Source organism: Lepus europaeus, chromosome X (genome assembly GCF_033115175.1).
Source record: "Lepus europaeus isolate LE1 chromosome X, mLepTim1.pri, whole genome shotgun sequence".
In the NCBI taxonomy this organism is placed as follows: Eukaryota; Metazoa; Chordata; class Mammalia; order Lagomorpha; family Leporidae; genus Lepus; species Lepus europaeus.
The window spans coordinates 48,513,099-48,533,326 of record NC_084850.1 but is presented as its reverse complement, the minus strand read 5'-3'; the positions used below and the strand labels follow the sequence as shown (position 1 = coordinate 48,533,326).

Sequence of the window (20,228 nt, the reverse complement as noted above, 5' to 3'; positions counted from 1 at the left end):
TACTGAAACTTAGGAATTACCCAAGAGTCTTCCAAAGTTTCTCCATGAAGGGCTGGCCTGAGTGTAGTATCCACATGAAAAGCCCTGAGGGGTAAGGGTGTAGGAGCACTGGGGGTCTGTGAGAGCACAGGGCGCCAGGGGTAGGGAAGAATCAAAAGGCGGAACGGATGACCCAAGAGAAAGGCAGGGCAGGTGAAGGTGGGAGAGAGGGGGTCAGAGCCTTAGATCCTTAACTTGGCACTATAGCACCCCCAGGCTTTCAGGCCTGCCGGGTGGGCATATGTTCTCTCACCTCAGCAAGTACAGTCTCTAAAATTAAGGTTCCAGGCAGGGCTTTCAGACCAAGATAGAGGCGGCTAGGAACTAATTCATCAAACCAGAATAAGATTTGTGAAAAAAAGTGGGAGGTTTTGACATCATGAGAATGACTCGATTTTTGATCAACAATACTAAACTGGTCAGAAGCAAAAGGTTTCAAGCAGCTAGGTTGTTTATCAAGACACAAACACAAATTCAGTAGAGAGGAGCTTTAGGACTATGTATTGGAGAAAAGGGAAAAGATTTATTGTCATTGCATGAAAGAGAATTGGAAAAGAACCCCAGAATCGTCTCTGTCCTACAGGGATCTGGGAAGGAAGGCAGAGCACGGTTACTTGATTGTAATCCCTGCACGCTGGCCACACCCAAGTGGGCTTGAAGTTGACCTAAGACCCCTTAGGGAGGTAGAAGGGGATGCCAGGGTGAGGTCAAGTCTTCATAGGCGAGTTTGGAAAATGGCTCCTTGCCTCGCACACAGGTAAGATTAATTGTCACTTTCCTCTGACAGTCACATGGAAGCTGCAATGTCCTGAATAGGTGCCTTCCCGGGACAGAGACTCTGTGAGGTGACCTCAGGCTGGCCCCTCTCTCATGTCTGCTCCGAGTGGCAGGAAAGGAGCCACAGAACCCCCTCCTGCAGCTGTTTCTGAAATGAGTCCTTTGCCTCCCACCATCCGTTTCCCTTTTGATTTCACCTGCACTCAAAGGGCCTCTTTCTGGGATGATACCAGCTCATTTCTGTCATGGGCACCAGCCAGGGCAGCCCGAATGATGATAGCCTGTCTAGCTGCATGGCCTGTGGCATGGGGAACGGGAAGGCCGGCAAGGAAGCGGCAGGTGTGCTGCAGAAGAGCTGGCTACACTGGCCTGCAGTCAGGTTCCCACGGCCAGGGCAGCCTCTGACTTGTCCCTTCTTTCTCTGGGGCTGAGGATACTTCAGTCTCCTCCGGGCCTTTATCACCAATACTGAGGGAAACGGGCAGTCCTGAAACCAGGGGAACCAACAAACCAAGAGCCTTTGCAGCACACGTATTTTGCCTTATTCTTTTGAGTCGTGTTAATCAATCAACAAGTATTTATCGAAGCCTGTAGATGGCCCAGAGCTCTGGAGGACCCAAGTCACAGAAACCTTCCCTCGAAGAGCTTGCAGTCCAGCTGGGGGTGGGGGGGAAGGCCAGTGTGCCCTGCACTAGAGAGAGTGCTGAGACCAGTAGCTGAAGTCTATAGCTAAGTGCCAACTTGTGCATTTGGAGGAGTGGATGGCCAAGTTGGAGAAGGCTCCACGGAGGAAGTGGGGACTGTGCTGCCTGGCCAGGAAAAGGAAGACTTGGGAAGAGAGACAACAGTGGAAGCTCTGTCTGTGCTCTGGCCCCACCTTCTCCAAGGGGCCCAGATGGTTCTTCCACCACCACAGGCATGTCTCCCTGGGCTGGCACTAACTGAGCAGGAGTAACCATCCCGAACTGGATCCTCCCTTCAGCTCCACGGACAGCCCTTTCCTCAGGCTGCCTGGATCTTGCCAGGCATCTTGGGGCAGGGGAGAAACACCTCCCTTGCAGACCAGAAGGCCGTTCTACAATTCAAATCCAAGTTGTCTCTTCTCTCCTGGGGTTTGCCTCTTTCAGCGTCTACAGCTAGGTCCCTCTGCAATTTGCTAAGTGCCTGGAGGCTTGGGAGTGACTCTGAAGGCAAGCAGTGATGGATGACAGGAGCTCAGCTGTCCATGGGTCATGTGATGGCCCTCCAGGGGGAAACAGCCAATTTGACTTTGAAAGATGTTTGGCTTCTGGTCCCTTCCAACAAGGCAACCCTGAACACAATTATGAAGGAGCCCAAGCTTATGCGTCCCCTAACCCCCACCACTTTGTCTCAGGGACCTGTTGTTTTCTGCTTTTGTCTGCTCTAAAGCATACAATGCCTTCATTCTATCCCCTTCCTACAGCAACTCCTGAAGGGTGTTCCCTCCTCCAGCATGGGCTTGCCCGCTGTATTCAGTGACCCAGGTAGAGAGGCCAAGCCTTTCTCTTCTGCCGAATGATAAGAACACTTTAGATCCACGTGGTTCTTTTCACCTTTACACCAGCTACCTCATTTGAGAGAAGGTACTTTCATCTCCATTATCTCCTCACAGCCTCTAACTGTCCCATCCAGGAGGCTATGTGACTGCGCCTCCTCCATGCCAGCCTCAAAGGGAGGACAAGCAGAGCAGAACTGCACGCAGGTGAAGCTGCAGCTGGAGCCAAATCTCTCAGGGCCATAGCAGCATCTCCCACGTGTACCTGCTTAAGGTCCTGGACTCTCTGGTTATCCCCAGTCTCCACCGCAAGACTGTCCCAATCCTATGGCCAGCAGCACTTCTTGTCCTGGACTGGCCTGGATGCTCAGCCCACATCAAAATGGACCTGTCTCTGATCCCATTCGCTGCACAGTGTTGGAAGAATGAAATGAAATCATAGCTACAGGGGCACTTAGGAAGGTTAAACATATCACACAAATGTAGAGGTGGTCCTATTACTGGGAGCGTTATTTAGGATCCAATAGCTTGATCGCATAGCTTGAGCGCATGTCAACGACTGATGGTCGGCAGGACATGGCTAAAGCACAATGAATGGAGAAGGAGACGGAATGATTCTAAGCTGCTGGTCTCCTCCCTTGTGTTTTTGGGCAGGGAGAAAGAAATGGAAGAGCTACATTTTCAGGCATCAGCTTTCAGTGCTCCATCCCTCCTTGCCTTTGGCTCCTTTTTCTTTACATTTGGTTGGCTCCTTGGGGAGTCTTGTCACTCCTCTCACAACTGGCAGGATTTGGAGCCATGTGGGGCCAATTAGCCCTCTGATTCCAGTAACAGGAGTCTGAGTCTTCTGGAAACTCCAGAGACCCAGCATGGTGGGCTAGCACCATGAGATGCCATGTTCTTAGCAGCAGGACTGGGAGCCCCAACCCTGGGCGTCGGAAGTAGCCGCGGTGGGTGCCTTCTGGTGAGGAGCTGGGTGACAGACCACTAGGTAAAGGACATGCTTCCTGTAATGGAGCCCTCACCTGCCACTTCTGCTACCTGCTTCAGCAGTGATGCTCCAACTGCAGTGTGCACACGAATCACCTGGGGGTAATGCTAAAATGATTCCGAGGCAGCAAGTCTGGAGCAAGGTCTGAGCGTCTAACAAATTCCAGTGTGGTGCCCATGCTGCAGCTCCACAGGGCATACTCAGAGAAGCAAGAGCTGAAAGAATGCTCTCTTCTCAGGCCATGGCAGAGCCACGGGCATGTGGGAGGACTAAGAGGTACTTTTATTTCATTCAAGTATGGCACTGAAGGCCCCAGTTAAAACACAAACCTTATGCAGACCCATACATGCTTGCAAACAAAGGACATGCTGGTTGAATTGGATTTACCGCAGGAGAGAAAAGATCGGGAAGATGGGGCACTGTTTAGCCCTACGGAAGAGCTGGGTCCAAGGACAATCTAAGGACTAAGCGGCAGCTCGGCATAAGGCAAGGGGATGCTGGAAGAAAGGACAGTATGGGCAATGAATAGTATCAGCTGTCACTGACTGCAGACTTACTATGCTCTAAGTGCATTCCACGTACTGCCTTACTCCATCCTCACAAACACCCCATCAGCTAGGCAGGATTGTCGACATTTTATTGACAAGGAATCAGACTTGGGAAGAGAGACTAAGTCATCGTCTAAAGGATAATCACCTCTAAACATTGTGTGGCGCCACACTGAGAACCTGAGTCTACTTTACTTCACCATTTTTGCCTAGAACCTGTGGATGAAGCAGTTTCCCAGAAGGCAATGAGGCCAGCCAGGGGGGACTATTTGGTAACAGTAGCCTCCCTTAAAGCAACCACATCAGCAAATAATGTAGCAAAGGCCACAGCTCCAGCAGCAACATCCTGTAGGTCTCTACGTCTATTCTTCCTTATGGGAGACTCATGTACACACGTAGGGTTCACATTCCTATTAAGTTCAATCACCATTAGAAAGCTGTCTATTGGCCGGTGCCATGGCTCAACAGGCTAATCCTCCGCCTTGTGGCGCCAGCACACCAGGTTCTAGTCCCGGTCGGGGCGCCGGATTCTGTCCCGGTTGCCCCTCTTCCAGGCCAACTGTGCTGTGGCCAGGGAGTGCAGTGGAGGATGGCCTAAGTGCTTGGGCCCTGCACCCCATGGGAGACCAGGATAGGCACCAGGCTCCTGCCTTCGGATCAGCGCGGTGTGCCGGCTGCAGCGCGCCGGCTGCGGCGGCCGTTGGAGGGTGAACCAATGGCAAGGGGGGACCTTTCTCTGTCTCTCTCTCTCTCTCTCTCACGGTCCACTCTGCCTGTCAAAAAAAAAAAAAAAAAGAAAGAAAAGAAAGAAAGCTGTCTACTCACTCTGATCATCTCTCATACCCACACTCTCATCCCCACACAGCAGTCTCCCTTGATCCAAGGCTGCCAATGCCAAAAATTGTGCATAGTACCAAACCCTATGTAGACTGTTTTTCCATCCAAACAAATATACCTATGATAATGTTTAATTTATAAATTAGGTATAGATTAACAACTGAACAACCTTAATGGAAAAATTTAACCAAGTAACAAAAGTTATTTAAAATGTATGAATTGGCCCCCAGTATCTGGCCAGTAGAATTATACATACTATCAAATATCATCTCATATACACATAGGTGAAATATATTTGAATGACACTATACATACTCCAAAAAGTTCATGGAAATAAAATTAAAAGATAAATTTGTTTTGATGCCAAAAAAACTGAAATATATGAATTGGTTCTTTCTGGAATTCTCTATTTAATTTTTCAGACCACAACTGACCAGAGGTAAGAGAAACCACAGAAAGCAAAACCATGGATGAATGGGGAGGACTGTTGTAGTCTGTTCATACTCTAATCCCAGCTTTTCTCCATTCCAATCCTTCCATTGTGCCTTCTGGAACTCTCAGCCAATAGCAAGCTCTCCTACAGCCTCGATTTATTCTCTCCGAGTGCCCTTCACCTTCTTTCCCCACTAGGACCTGGTTATTCTTCCACGATACCACTACCCACCCCACCCCCAGCCCTCTCAAGTGGAAGCTGGCTCTTTTGTCCTTGGTTTTCTCTCTCTCAAGTCTTAAGCCCTCAAGGACCTTCAGGTGATATAGCTGTCCCCTGTGCTTAGCAGTGCTGCCTCCAGATCACTCTCCCTCCTGTAAGAAATCCTATTCGTTGGAGGAGCCTTGCTTGCCTCTTACCACTCTTTCTCCCTCCTCACTGTTACCTACTGACTTCCTGGGTAGGCTCCAGAGTCACTGAAAACTTTAGTTCCTAGTCACATGTGATCTTTTCCTCCACCCTTTTGATCATGATCAAATATACATAAGATAACAGTTACCATTTTAACCACTTTTAAAAAAGTGTTTTATTATTTATTAGAGAGAGAGAGAGAGAGAGAGAGAATATATCTTAATCTACTGATTGGCTTCACAAGTAACCAAAAGTCTGCAACAGCCATGGTGGACTAGGTCAAAGCTGGAAACTGGGAATTCAATCCAGGTCTCCCACATGGGTGACAGGGACCCAACCATTTGAGCCATCACCTGCTTCCTTCCAGGGTGTACACTAGCAGGAAGCTGAGGAGAGACTCGATCCTAGGCACTTCAATATGAGATGTGTGCATTCCAAGTGGTAGCTTTAACCCACTGCGCCACAATGCCCACACCCCATTTTTTAAAAAGAGTATTTATTTATTTATTTGAAGGGCAGAGAGTGAGAGAGAGAGAGAGACAGAGAGGGATCTTCCATGTGCTAGTTAACTCTCCAAATGGCCACAATACTGGTCAATACTGGTCAAAGCCAGGAGCCAGGAACTCCATCTGGGTCTCCCACATGGGTGACAGGAACCCCAAAACTTGGGCCATCCTCTGTTGCCTTCCTAGGATCATTAGCAGGAAGCTGGATTGGAAGCAGAGCAGCAAGACTCACACAGACACTTCTATATGGGATGCCAGCACCACAAGCAGAAGCTTAACACCCTGTGCAACCTCCCATTTCAAACAATTTTAAGTGTACAGTTCCGTGGTATGAAGTACACTTACTTTGTTGCACAACCATCACCACTATTCATCTCCATAATTTTGTCATCTTCTCAAGCTGAAACTCTGTACCGATGAAACATTAACTCCCCATTTCCTCTCTCCCAGACCCTGACAACCATCATTCTACTTTCTGCTATTATGAATTTGAACACTGTAATAACCTCATAGGAGGCATCACACAATATTTGTCCTTTTCTGTCTGGTTTATTTCATCCAGCAGGTTATCTGCAAGATTCATCTACATTGTAGCATATGACAGAATTTCCTTCCTTTGAAGTTTGAATAATGCTCCATTGCATGTATGTACTACATTGTATCCATCTATCAATGGACAGGTTGTTTATATTTTTGGGTTATTGTGAATAACACAGGTCTGAATATTTTACAAAAATCTGTTGGAATTTGTGTTTTTATTCATTTGGGGTATATACCCAGAAGTGAAACTGCCAGATCATTCGGTAATTCTATATTTAATTGAAAAAAAGATTTTAAAGATACATTTATTTGGGGCTGGCGCTGTGGCATAGTGAGTAGAGCAGCCGCCTGCAATGCTGGCATGCCATATAGGCACTGGTTCACGTCCTGGTGCTCCACTTCTGATCCAGCTCTCTGCTATGGCCTGGGAAAGCAGTAGAAGATGGCCCAAGTCCTTGGGCCCCTACATCTGTGTGAGAGACTGCAAAGAAACTCCTGGCTCCTGGATTTGGATTGGCACAGCTTTGGCCACTGCAGCCATTTGGGGAGTGAACCACCAGATGGAAGACTTCTCTCTCTCTCTCTCCCCCTCTGCCTCTCTTGCCTCTGCCTCTCTGTGACTCTTTCAAATAAATAAATAAATCTTAAAAAAATTTAGAGTTGGCTGATCTATGTGATGCAGTTCTATTGCTAATAAATATAATAAATTCTCCATCTTTAAAAAGATATATTTATTTTATTTGAAAAGCAAAGTTACAGACAGATAGGGAGGGAGGATGGGGGAGAGGGAGAGGGAGAGGGAGATATATATATATATATATATATATATATATATATATATATATATCTTCCATCTGCTGGTTCATTTCTCAAGGGGCCGCACAACAGCCTGAGCTTGGCTATGCTGAAACCAGGGGCTTCATCCGGGTCTCCCATGGGAGTGCAGGGGTGCAAGCACTTGGGCCATCTTCTACTACTTTCCCAGGTGCATTAGCAGGGAGCTGGATCAGAGGTAGAGCAGCTGGGATTCAATTGGCACCCATATGGGATGCCAGTGTTGCAGGCCGCAGTTTAACTCACTATGCCATAAAGCCGGGCTCATGAAAAAATTTTAAGGATTTTATTTATTTATTTATTTAAAAGAGTTACAGAGAGAGGAGAGAGAGAGAGAGAGAGAAATCGTTCATCTGCTGGCTCACTCCCCAAATGGCCGCCACAACTGGGGCTGGACCATGCTGAAGCCAGGATCCAGGAGCTTCTTCTGGGTCTTCCATGTGGGTGCAGGGGCCCAACACTTGGGCCATCTTCTGGAGCTGGATTGGAAGTGGAGCAGTCTTGAACCTGTGCCCATATGGGATGCCAGTGTTGCAAGCGGAGGCTTAACCTGCTACGCCACAATGCCAGCTCCTAATTTTTTTAAGTTTACATATTTTATTTATTTGAAAGGAAGTCTAAGAGAGACAGCGAGAGAGCTAGAGCAAGACCGAGTAAGCAAGAAAGAGAGAGAGAGAGAGAGAGAGAGAGAGAGATTGAGAGAGATCTCTCACCCACTGGCTCATTCCTCAAATGCCCACAATAGCAGGGAGTGGCCCAGGGTGAAGCCAGGAGCTAGGAACTCAATCAGAGTCTCCATAATGGGTGATAAGGACCCAACTGCTTGAGTTGAGAGCAGAGCTGGGACTTGAATGGAGGCACTCCAATATGAGATGTAGGCTACGCCAACTGCCCACTCCTCTATGTTTGTTTTGCTTGTTTGTTTTGAGGAATGGCTGTACTGTTTCCACATCAGTTGAAGCATTTACATTCCTACCAGCAATGCATAAGAGTTCCAATTTCTCAATATCCTGGCCAATACTTGCTATTTTGTTTTGTTTGTAACTGTTGTGCCCACTCGAATTCTTGATATCATTACTGGTAAATTCGACATCCCCGTGGTGTTAAGGTGGCTTCTTCCACTTAACTCACTTTATCATTGTCCACTTAGACTTTGGTTCATCATCAGATATTGTATCACCTCTAAAATCTCCATCACCAACATCCTCATCTCTATTACACCGTCTACTGTGTCAGCTTACCTCTGCAAATGCTCCCCATGCAGAAATCCTATTCACTTTCCACTTGCTAGTCCCCTTTTCTGGAAATCTCTTTCCCTATTCAGTGCAGAACTGACTCTCCCTCATTCAGGTGTTAGCTTAAAGGGCACCCCTGGAGAGAGACCTTCTCTAAACATTTTCTTAGTTATTCACTTTCTTACTTTCTTTCAAGCTCCTTCTTATCTTTACTGCCTTTCATGTCCGGATTAGAATTCCTGGTCTATAGTTATGATCATTCTCTTTCTTGCAAATACATTTAACTCCCTTACTTCCTGTCTGTCTGCTATCCTAGCCTTGCAAAGCCTCACTTCTTGATGAACTCAACCCTAGGCGTCCTCTGTGCCTGCATCAGAGCAGCTGAAGGCAGCTGGACAAAGCACATACAACTGCACAGGTGGCTTACGCTTTAACTTCACAATGTCAAACCTTGTATAGGCTCTCAATGCTGTCTGCCCATCACTTCCTCACTCTCTTAACATGGCTACCTCACAGCTGCTCCTCTCTTCTTAATCTTTCTCCCCTCCTTATCTTCCCCCCAAAAGTCTCACCTGATGACCTTATCCCATATATTACTAAACAAATAAACCAAAGAAAACAAAAGCATTTGGTGAGAGCTCCTCATGTTGCCACCACCAAATGCCCACAGCACCCTGTGGACCTCTGTCCCCATGCTTTCTTCTTCCCTCCTATTAAAAGGAAGCTCACTTCTCTCCTTCTGTCACGGGCAACTCTCTTTACTTATGTTCTGGCAGCATCCCTTCTCATCTCTGGAAGGATTCTTCTGCTCCTTCGGGCATTCACTCCTTTCCTTAAGTCATCAATCTTCCTAACGCTCCAGAATCGTGCAACATGCTGATGGAAATTGGCCAACCTTAAGAAAAGGAACAAAGGGATGGGTGTTTGGCACAGTGATCACAATGCCTTTAGGGATGCTCGTATACCATATCCTAGTGCCTGGCTTTCAGTCCTGGCTGCTCTGCTGAGCCCATCTTCCTGCTAACATGCATCCCGGGAGGCAGCAGGTCAGATGGTCAAGTAGCTGAATCCTTGTCACCCGTGTGGGAGACCCAGATTGAGTTCCCAGCCCCCAGCTTTGGCCTGTCCCAGAGAGTGCCTCCACATCAAGTAAAATGAAAATATTTTTTAAGGGGCTGGTGCCGTGGCTCACTTGGTTAATCCTCCGCCTGCGGCATCGGCATCCCATATGGGCGCCAGATTCTAGTCCCGGCTGCTCCTCTTCCAGGCCAGCTCTCTGCTGTGCCCTGGGAGGGCAGTGGAGGATGGCCCAAGTGCTTGGGCCCCTGCACCCGCATGGGAGACCAGGAAGAAGCACTTGGCTCCTGGCTTCGGATTGGCGCAGCGCCGGCCATAGTGGCCATTTGGGGGGTGAACCAACGGAAGGAAGACCTTTCTCTCTGTCTCTCCTCTCTCTCTCACTGTCTAACTCTACCTGTCAAATAAATTAAAAAAAAAAAAAGAAAGAAAACAAAACCTACCTATCTCAACCCCCATAGTCCCCTTAGTTACTGTCTCATTTTCCTGTTCCTCTCACAGCAAAATTCCTCAAAGGGGTTTTCTACCCATATTGTCTGCATTCTTCATCTCTTATTCACTCCTCCATCCACTTCCATCTCCTTTCCACATCTATCACCTCGCAGAGTTGCTCTTGCTAAGGTCACCTCTGGTCTCCAAGATCGTCTCCCTGTCCTCCTCCTACTCAACTCTCCCCAGCTGTAAACATCCTTAGCCAGTCCCCCCTTCTTGCATCCTTCTGTCTGGCTCCTGTGACTATCTCCTGACTCTCCTCCTACCTCTTTGGCCACTTTCCTTAGTCTCCTTTGTTGGAGAGTCTGGGGCCTTCTCTTTTCTCTCCATTCTCTTTCCTGAGGTGATCTCATTCAGTCCCATGGCTTCAAAATCCAATCTACATGCAGACAACTCCCAAGTATCCATTCGACCCGGAGCTCCTGTGTGAGCTCTCCAGCTCATATACTCATATCTCTACTTTCATGTCTCACTGGAACCTCAAACTTAACTTGTCCCAAACTGAACGCATGATGCCTACGCCGTCAAATCTATGGTCCCCTCAGCCTTCCTCACTCAGTACATGACACCATCATCTCTCCAATGCCTCAAGCCAGAAACCCAAGTTACCTTTGAGGCCTGGCTCTCCCCACATCCAATCCCTCAGCAGTATCATCAGCGTTCACTTCAAAAACACATCCAGGATCTGACCAACTCTCTCTGTCTCCATGGCCATCATGGCCATCAGCTCTCCCGTGGACTTCTGCAGCAGTCTCCTTCCTGGTCTCCCTGTGTCCCCTGCTGCTTCCTTCTTTATTTATAAAGATTTATTTATTTATTTGAAAGTCAGAGTTACACAGAGAGAGGAGAGGCAGAGAGAGAGAGAGAGAGAGAGAGAGAGAGAGAGAGGTCTTCCATCCACTGGTTCACTCCCCAATTGGCCACAATGGCCAGAGCTGCGCCGATCTGAAGCCAGGAGACAGGAGCTTCCTCTGGGTCTCCCATGTGGGTGCAGGGGCCCGAGGACTTGGGCCATCTTCTACTGATTTCCCAGGCCATAGCAAAGAGCTGGACCAGAAGTGGAGCAGCCGGGTCTTGAACCGCTGCCCATATGAAATGCTGGTGCTTCAGGCCAAGGTGTTAACCTGCTGCACCACAGTGCCAGCCCCGCTATTTCCTTCTGAGTCTGGTCTCAACCAATATTGCAGAAGTCCAGATCAGATCCTGTCACTGCTTAAAACCCCTCAGGTGTTTCCCACTGCAAGTGAGTAATATCTAAACACTTTCTGTGTCCTACATGGTCCTCTGTGATCTCCTCCTGCCCTCCTTGCCACTTGCTAACTGCAATCTGGTCTTACTGGCCTCCTTTTGGTTTCTCCACACCAACTTCTTTGCCACCTTAAGGACTCTCCACTTGGATTCTTTTTTCTTGAAAACTTTGCCCATTCTTCTCTTGACTGATCTTTTATTATTTTTTAAAGATTTATTTTATTGAATGACAGAGAGAGAGGGAGGGAGGGAAGAAGGCAGGGGTAGGGGGGAAGAGGGAGAGGGAGAGAGAGCGAGAGAGGGAGATAGGGAGAGAGGGAGAGAGGGAGAGAGGGAGAGAGGGAGAGAGGGAGAGAGGGAGAGAGGGGGGGGAGAGGGGGAGAGAGAGAGAGAGAGAGAGAGAGAGAGATCTTCCATCCACTGGTTCACTCCCCCAAATGGCTGCAATTGTTGAGAGTGTGCCAATTTAAAGCTAGGATACTGGAACTCCACGTGGATTCAGGGGCCCAAGCACTTGGGGCCATCTTCCAATGCTTTCTTAGGCCACTAGTGGGGAGCTGGATTAGAAGCGGAGCAGCTGGGACTCAGACCAGCACCCACATGGGATGTCGGCACTACAGGCAGCACCTTAACCCACTGGGCCATGATGCCAGTCCCAACTTTTTAATCCTTTAGGTCTTGCTTAAATATCCCTTTCTTGGAAACTCTGTCATTGTTATTCTTTGTTACTGTAACCTGTCGGTTTCCTTCATGAGCGTCATCACAATTTGTAACTATATATTCATTCACGTGATTATTTGGCTATAAACCCCTAAGAACAGGGACTATATCTCCTTTGTTTAAGATTGTGTCTCCACCATCTAATAGGATACCTCGCACACAGTAGGTGTTCAGTAAATATTTTCTGAATGAACCTATGTGTACACAGGAATGATTTTTAGGCATACAGGTGAGAATCCCCTACACATTCCATGTATTCATTATCAAAATCCCTATTGGTTGTGCGTCAGCCCGTGAAAGTCAGGTTTCCAGATGAGGAGTGTGGCCTGTGGGAGAAATCCCTCAACATCTCTGGGCATAGATAGAGGTAGGAAGACAATGGCATGGAAAGAAAGGTCCAAGGAGGGTCATAAACTATGCAGAAATGGGAGATGGAATGATTCCAGGCCTTTTAGGGGTGTGAAGGTGGGAAATCCAACAGCTGTTCCTTCATTGGAAGGGTTTTCTAAAGTAGACAACTATCCTTTCAGAATGGCAAGAGGCAGGGGGATGGGCGGGCTGGCCTTTGATAGTCCTTCCTGCTCTGGGGTCTCTGGGCAGATGATTTGGTTACTTTCCTAGGGCTGTCTCCTTGCTTCCCTCCAGCTCTTCGTGGCCCCGCAACTCCCTGTTGAACTGAGCTTAAACAGACATGTTCTGGAAAACCTTCTGGTGTCTGCATACTTTTTCTGGTTGTCCAAACAGTAGCTTTCCCCCAGTGGGCTGGAATGGAGACACTTGTCACCCGTTCTAGCAGGTCACAAGGGGCAAGGTGGAGACCAAGGTCATGTATCCTTCCACGAATACCTGGGAGCCTGGAGTCACCTTGCAAAAGACCAGTTCCATAATGCTGAGAGGCAGCTGCCCCCTGCTCTCTGCCCCCCTTCCCACGGGGGCTACACCTTCAGTAGCTTCAGACATGTTGTCTAATAGGCCCAGACACACTCCTAAACCCTCCCTGCTGGGGCTGCCAGCCTGGTGACAGATGTGAGGACCGTGCCAGATGTGAGGCTGATGCCATATGGCACCGTGGGTCACAAGGTCTGAAGCTGCTGCTACTGAGCTGTGGCGGAGTTAGTGGGGAGATCCTTGCATTTTAGCCCCCACTCACCTGTCACTGGCTGAGGCAGTGAGGGGGAACTGGAGCAATGAAATATTCATGGGAGCTTGAAGGAGTTGTCATGTCACTCCAAAGAGCCCTGGGCACTCCAGCCCCCACCCTCCACGCACCACACCAAGTATTTCTGAAGGAGGCAGAGACAGATATTGATTGATTGAGCCATGGGGCGGGGGGATGAGGAATGAAGGGGAAGACAAGCAAGAGGGGAGGGCAGCTCAGCAGGAAAGGGAGCCAGAGGAGGGCCTCGGAGACGGGGGTGGGGGAGGACAGGCTTGGGGGAAGGCATGCACCCTGCAGATGCTGTGCATCCAACTCTGGTTGCCTATGGCTGGTGGAGACCCTCCCCAGGTTCTCAATTGTTCTCTTAAACATCCTTGAGCTGCCCCCATCCACCCCAGAGCTGTGCTCAGGGCCACAGGGTAACGAGAGGCTTCTGGTAGAGGACCTCAGTGATGACGCTTTCCTGCACATGGGACTGCTATTACGCCATACTGAGAGCATGACGGCGCCCGCCCCATCGCAGAGATGGGGACGCAGCCGGAAACGGCGCATCAGAAACAGCCTGAGCCAGGCAACCCAAGACACTTTCCTGACCCAGGCCTATTTCCCAGGCACCCGAGGCTGGATGTTTGTGGGGAGAGAGAAGGAACACACAGACATTTCCAGAATATGGCAGGGAATGGTCATGACGGGGAAAGTGGAGTTGGCAGCAAATGGAGCGGCAGGCCTGAATTCTCCTCCTCAGTGCACACATCTCTCCAAGGCCAGGCTGGGCCACAGAGCTCTGGCACTGAAGGCTAAACAGGGAGAGGGGGCCCTGGCCACCCAACTCTCTCTCTTTCCTCTTGGATTCCAGCCTTTCGTTTGCCAAGGGCTGAACTGTAAACAAAGCTTGGAGGGCACACAGAGGGAGCAGGTGTGGGCAGGAGCTTCTGGGAACTTCCCAACAAGTAGCTGCCTCCAGCAGCCAAAGACCTGGGCTCAAATAGCAACCTCAGGGGGCTGCTTGGCAGGCGCCAGCTGCACAGGGCTCTGGGCAAAGCCTCCTAAAGCCAATCAAGGGCCTGTTCAGATGGCTAGCTGCGCTGTGCCTCTTCTCCGTGAGGTGGAGGCCTCCACGGCCTGGGCCCCCAGCCCTGGATGCACACGTCCCTGACTCCAGTCAAACTCCTGGGGAGTGCAAGAGTTGGCAGGGGCCTTGGAAGCTATTTCCTTCACTCTCATCCACTCTCTGCTGGTTTTCAGAAGCAGTGGGGTGAGGCTTCCCTAGAAGAGGCCTATAGCTGGGTGCTGTGGGAAGAGCCAGCACAGACAGAAGGGAACAAGGGGTATGTGGCAGGAGGCACGAAGACTCCTGAATGGCAGAGACGTTTGCTGGGAAGCAAGAAGCTGTAAGCTGACCCAAAGAAGACACCAAGTAGGCCTTTCTCTCACTCCCTCTCTCATGTGTGGCTCTGCAGAGACAGAGACAGGTCAATCAAGTCAGAGGTGGAATGAAAAAGGCCCACGGAACTGTGGTGCAGTAGCTAAAGCTGTCACCTGCATCCCATATGGGCGCCTGTTTGAATACTGGCTGTTCCACTTCCGATCCAGCTCCTTGCTAATGCATCTGGGAAAGCAATAGAAGAAGGTCTAAATCCTTGGGCCCCTGCATTGACATGGGAGACCCTGGCTCCTGGCTTTGGATTGGCCCAGCTCTGGCAGTTGTGGCCATTTGGGGAGTGAACCAGCGGATAGAAGATCTCTTTCTTTCTCTCTGCTTCTGCCTCTGTTTTACTCTGCTTTTCAAATAAATAAATAAATCTTAGAAATAATTCCATCAAAAGAGAAAGGCCCAAAGTTTTGCCTAGATGCCCATCTCTCTACCCTATCTTGCCTCAGATGAGGCAGTTGGTATCTGATGCCCATACCCTTGACCCAGCAGGCCCCAGGTGGACTTCCTGGGAGGGAACAACCCCTGACTCCTTCCTTCCTGTGCACCATCTCTGAGCCATCTAATCTAGAGCACAGCCCAGAGGCAGGGTAGAAATCAGACCAAGAAGCCACTCGATGAAGGAGGGCATGTGAACAGAGGCCTGGTAAACTCATATCATGGAGGGGCCCACAGATGGCAACCACAGCCTCAGAACAATGCGACGTCTTTTAGTCTCCCTAATTGCATCTTCCTGCTGAGAGGGAGGAAGGAAAAACAAGGTCTGACCTAAATTGGGGTCAGAAAAGGAGGAGTGAGGGTGGGAAGCTTCCACCTAAGAATCAAAGCCATGGACAAGAACACCTGCTGAGTTACTAGCTCACAGGGCATGCGTCAGCCTTGTACCTCCCCTGTTGTTAGTTGGGAAAACTCAGCCTGTTTCCTGGAGGTGAGTGGCAGCGAGACCACAAACCTATGGGCTTGTCTTTTGGTACAGCAAGGGTAGGGGCGCGGGAAGGCATGGGGATGGGGAAGGAGATTGCATGCTACTCTATTGCAGACTTGGGCAAACAGGGAAGGCTGAGAACTCACCACCTCCCTATTCGGAACACAAATCCAACTGTGGACCCCAGACTCAAGTCACTAAGGTAGAAAAGCAGACCCGAGCATTTCAGAAAGAATCCAGAAAAGGTAAAACAACATTATTTTTTCGGCCTAACCCTCAGTTACCCAGAAACATTCTATTAACCAGAAAAGCTCTTCTCAAGCATCCGGATTGTGGAATTACAGTGTATTTGGGAGGGGTTGGCTTGTTTTTCTTCTTCTTCGGCGATTGAAATTCACAGAGCCAGGGCACCTTGCAAGGTCTGGTTCTACCTCCCTTCTTTTAAGAGGAAAAACAGCAGAGTCCCTTGCTGACAGTCAGGGGCTCCCTCCATCAGCTTTGTAGACAGCATTCTCTCCGTGCTTTAAATATGCAGCAAAAACTTACTGAACATTGCTTATGCGCCAGGTATGGTGCTGGATTCCGGAGACACGCAGATAAATAAGGCCCCGTCTCTTCCCCTCAGGGAGACTGCAGTCCAAGGAAGCAGGTACATAAACAAAGAGAATGGCATTTGTCACCTGGCGCCACAGGGGGCAGCAGAGAATGCTGTGGGAGCACAGATGACAAGTTCCCGGGCACGGTGACTCCCAGCAGATCTCCCCCACCCCCACCCCCACCCTCAGCTGAGTGGTGAAGGTGAGAAGGAGAAGGACACTCGGGGAAAGGAATGTCAAACATGACAGCAAAAGAACAATTAGGAAGATTTAAAGTGGGAAACCCCTAGGTATTTAAATCACTGCAATTAAAAGAAATCTGAAAGAAGTACAGGGAAAAACTGAAGGGGACCTTTATTTCATTTCAGGACCAATGTTACCCAATGACTCCATTTTTTTTTTTTTTTGGTGGCCTTCTGAAATGATGCAGAGGCCTCAAAGGCAACCAGGGACACAATCTGGCCCTGGGCTTCCCAGCCCCATGTCTTAGGCACCACCTCACAGGAGGAGGCAGTGAAGGAGAGCCACCAGCAGACGCACTGAGGCCAGCCACAGTCACGGAGATCCAAAGCACGGAGCTCACATACCTTGTCACGCCCGCACTGAAGAGCGGGTCCCTGTGAAAGCAGCTAACAGGGGGCCAATGGCAGAGCCGGATGCTAAGTAGCAACAGAGGGACCTGGCCACTTGGAGGTTTCAGCTCTCAGGGCCATGGGGAGGGGGCAGCAAAAATCCTACTCCTGGCTGGCCAGCAATTGCTGTTATTGAAGTCCTGGCCACGAAACAAGATGCCAAATACAGCTCTAAAAACTTTTTACAAAATAGCTCCTCACAGAGGCACTCAGATGGAGCCATAATATCGGATTAACGACTCCAAGTCAGCAGACCAGACACTTGTCTAATGAATAAAACTTCCAAAGCAGAACTTATCGATGTTCCAGTCGTGGCTAGGTAGTGCAACAACAAAACCTAAATCCACGCAGAATGCTCCTCCCCTAGGAATCTCTTTCTCCACCAACGTGCACAGTTCCTTCCTTGGTGCAGAGCGGGGCTGAGAAATGGAGAGGTTAAAGGCTCTGGGAAACTGGTTAGGGAGTGGGAGGGAGGACTCTGATGCAGGCAAATCCCACACAAATCTCCCAAAGGGTGGTTCCCACCTGGGCTTTGGAGTTGATGGAGTGGGGCAGAATCCCAACTCCAGCAACTTATGTAACTAACTTCCTTCTTCCGTCCCTCCCTCCCTCCTTCCCTCTTTCCCTTTCTTCTTTTGCAGACAGAGGGAGAGAGAAAATCTTCCATTCGTTGGTTCATTCCACAAATGGTTGTAATAACCAGAAGCCTACAACTCCACCCAGATCTCCCACATGGGAGGCAGGGGCCCAAGCCCTTGGGCCATCTTCTGCTGCTTTCCCTTGCACATTAGCAGGGAGCTGGATCAGAAGCAGAGCTGCTGGGACTCATATGGGATGCCAGTGTTGCAAGATGTGGCTTTCAGTCCTGTTATTTAACCTCTTGAACCTCAGTTCCCTCATCTGTAAAATGGGCCCCTTGGAAGAACCTTTTTCAAAGTACCTACATAAAGACTAGCTATACAGAAAGTGCTGGTGCAAAATAAGTGCTCAATTAATACTGACTATTTAAGTGCTCAATTAATACTGACTATTAGCAATTATTACTACTGGAAACCCACTAATGGGATATGCTGCTTGTTACGGTCCACTCGGTTTGCTTTTCTCCACAGGATGTAATGGGGTGACTTAAAAATTGACTCAAAACTCTTTGGACCTCGGCCTTAACTTCAGATCTACAGAATAAATAAGCTTCGCCGAAGGGAAATCAACCTCTATTTTACTATTTGGTTAAGGCCAACTTTTTTCTCACCATCTTTCTATAGTTAACAGTGATGGGTGGGGAGGCTGAAATACACCAAAGTTGAAATCCTAGTTCTGCCTCTCCCTAGCTATGGAGCCTTGGGTTCCAGGACTTCTTTGTGCCTCAATTTCCTCACCTGCGAAATGGGAATACTATTAATATTTGCATCACAGGTTTGTTGTGAAGATTAAATGAGATCATGTGTACGCCGAGCACTTAGAACTATGCCTGGCACACAAAAATGTTTTACAATGAGCTACTGTCCCTACTGTACATGAATTCTTACTAGTAGGTCAGGAATTTAGCTCAATGCCCAGCGCACAGTAAGATGAGTGACTGGGCATTGAACAACACAGGAGAGATCCGGATATTGTCTGAGAAGGTCTCAGGGCTTCCCCTCTCGCCTGAGGATTTCGCAACCCAAGAAAAGTGGCAGGTGCTCCTGCACTGTCCCATGGATCAACGCTTCTGCAGTTAGTGCAACGCGTACTAGGTGGGGTCTTGATTCTCAGCCACACAGAGCTTTGTGAACGCTGACAAGCCCTTTGAGGGCAGATCAGCCAGCAGGTTTTGGCCCTGGGGAAATGGAAGTGCATTGGGGGTGGAAGGGGACGGTTAGAAACCTGGGGTACTCCTTGGAGCCCCGAGCGACGAGCTGGGGTGGGGTGGGGGCAGCTGGAGGGGTCGTCCCGCTCCCACGGTGGCTGGTCCCGTTTGCCCGCGTTCTCCCTTCTCCCTCTCCGCCCCCCCTACCCCCACCCTCGGCAGGAAAACTTCCCGCACCTGCTGCCACTTTCCCTCCAGCGGCTGAAACCCCAGTCTCACGCATCTCGCCTTCTAATTTCCTCTTGGACGGCGGCGCGAGGGGAGAGCCGCGCGCTGCCTGCAGACCCGAACCAATGCTGAGGGCTCAGGAGGACGGATGGAGAGGGATGTGCTGCCGACGCGCCGCAACTCTGTCCCTCCGAGGCCGCCGCACACCCAGGAAGAGGGGGCCCACGCCGGCGCCACCACCAAGTCCCTGTGAGAGGCTGGCGAGGACCCTAGCACTCAGCGACCCACCCCCTATTCCCACAGACTCCACCCCACCCCACGGCCAGGCGCCCTGATTTCTGGCTCTTTCCCAGGCGAGCGCGGTACTTACTGTCGGGGCCCTTTGCGGGCCACAGCGGGGCGGCAGCCCGGCCCGGGAACCCTCTCGCCTCCTCTCTGTCGCGCTGCCTCTGGCTGTGCCCAGCGCCGACGGTAGAGGCAGCGGCTTCTGTAGGGAGAGAAAGAGCACGCCCGCCTTAGAAACCCAGCCCCTGCTGTGACCAGAATCTTAAAGAAGGAGCCGCCTGGCTTGGCCCCAGAGCCGCGGCCAAGGTGGCGAACTGGCCAAGGAGCTGGTAAACACGGCGGCGTCTGCTACCTCCCGCCCGGCCGCCCGCGCTGCGCTGGCTGCCTGGGCAGCGGGCGCACTCCTCGCCACCCCTCCCCTCCGCACTGCAAACGCGCCCCTCGGGCGAGCCGCGCAGGGGAGGCTCCAAGCACCAAGGTGTGTGGATAATCCAGCTGCCTGTTGGGGAGCGCTTACGAAGTGCCCGCCGCCGTGCTTTAAATCCATTTTCTCATTCCCGCATCTTCGCCATCGTCCAGAAAATAAAACCGAGGCTCAAGAGGCGCAAAGCAAACAGCTCCCAGTACGAGAGCTACTACGAAGTGGTGGGGCCAAGACGGGAAACCTGCGGGATCTCAAACCAGGGCTGCAGGCCACGAAAGCCACTTTGTGCCGCTGCAAAGCCTCATTTGAATATCCATGTCTCCACCTCCTGTTTCCCTATTTTTCTGACCGGGCTGGGGACGAGTAGCAACTCCAGGTCAGTTGGCTTGTGGAGGTGGAGATGGGGCTCTGGGGCAGGGAACAGGATCCTGATTGCAGTGCCTAGGGATGTTTTGCTCAATTCATTCATCTAGCGTTTATTGTACACCTACTATGTGCCAGGCCCTGCGGGAGGCGGGAAAAGCGGGAAGTCTCAGCCCAGGCAGCCGTCCAAGAGACCA

General features: G+C 50.1%; 1 protein-coding gene across 1 annotated transcript in view; it reads right to left on the bottom strand.

The window, feature by feature from the left end:
- Nucleotides 1-19,401, bottom strand: part of FRMPD3 (FERM and PDZ domain containing 3) — an 85,812-nt gene extending 66,411 nt beyond the window's left edge. The window contains exon 1 of the mRNA XM_062183595.1: nucleotides 19,330-19,401. The gene's annotated coding sequence lies outside the window, so the exon portion shown is untranslated. The remainder of the gene's footprint in view (nucleotides 1-19,329) is intronic.
- Nucleotides 19,402-20,228: the final 827 nt, after the last annotated feature.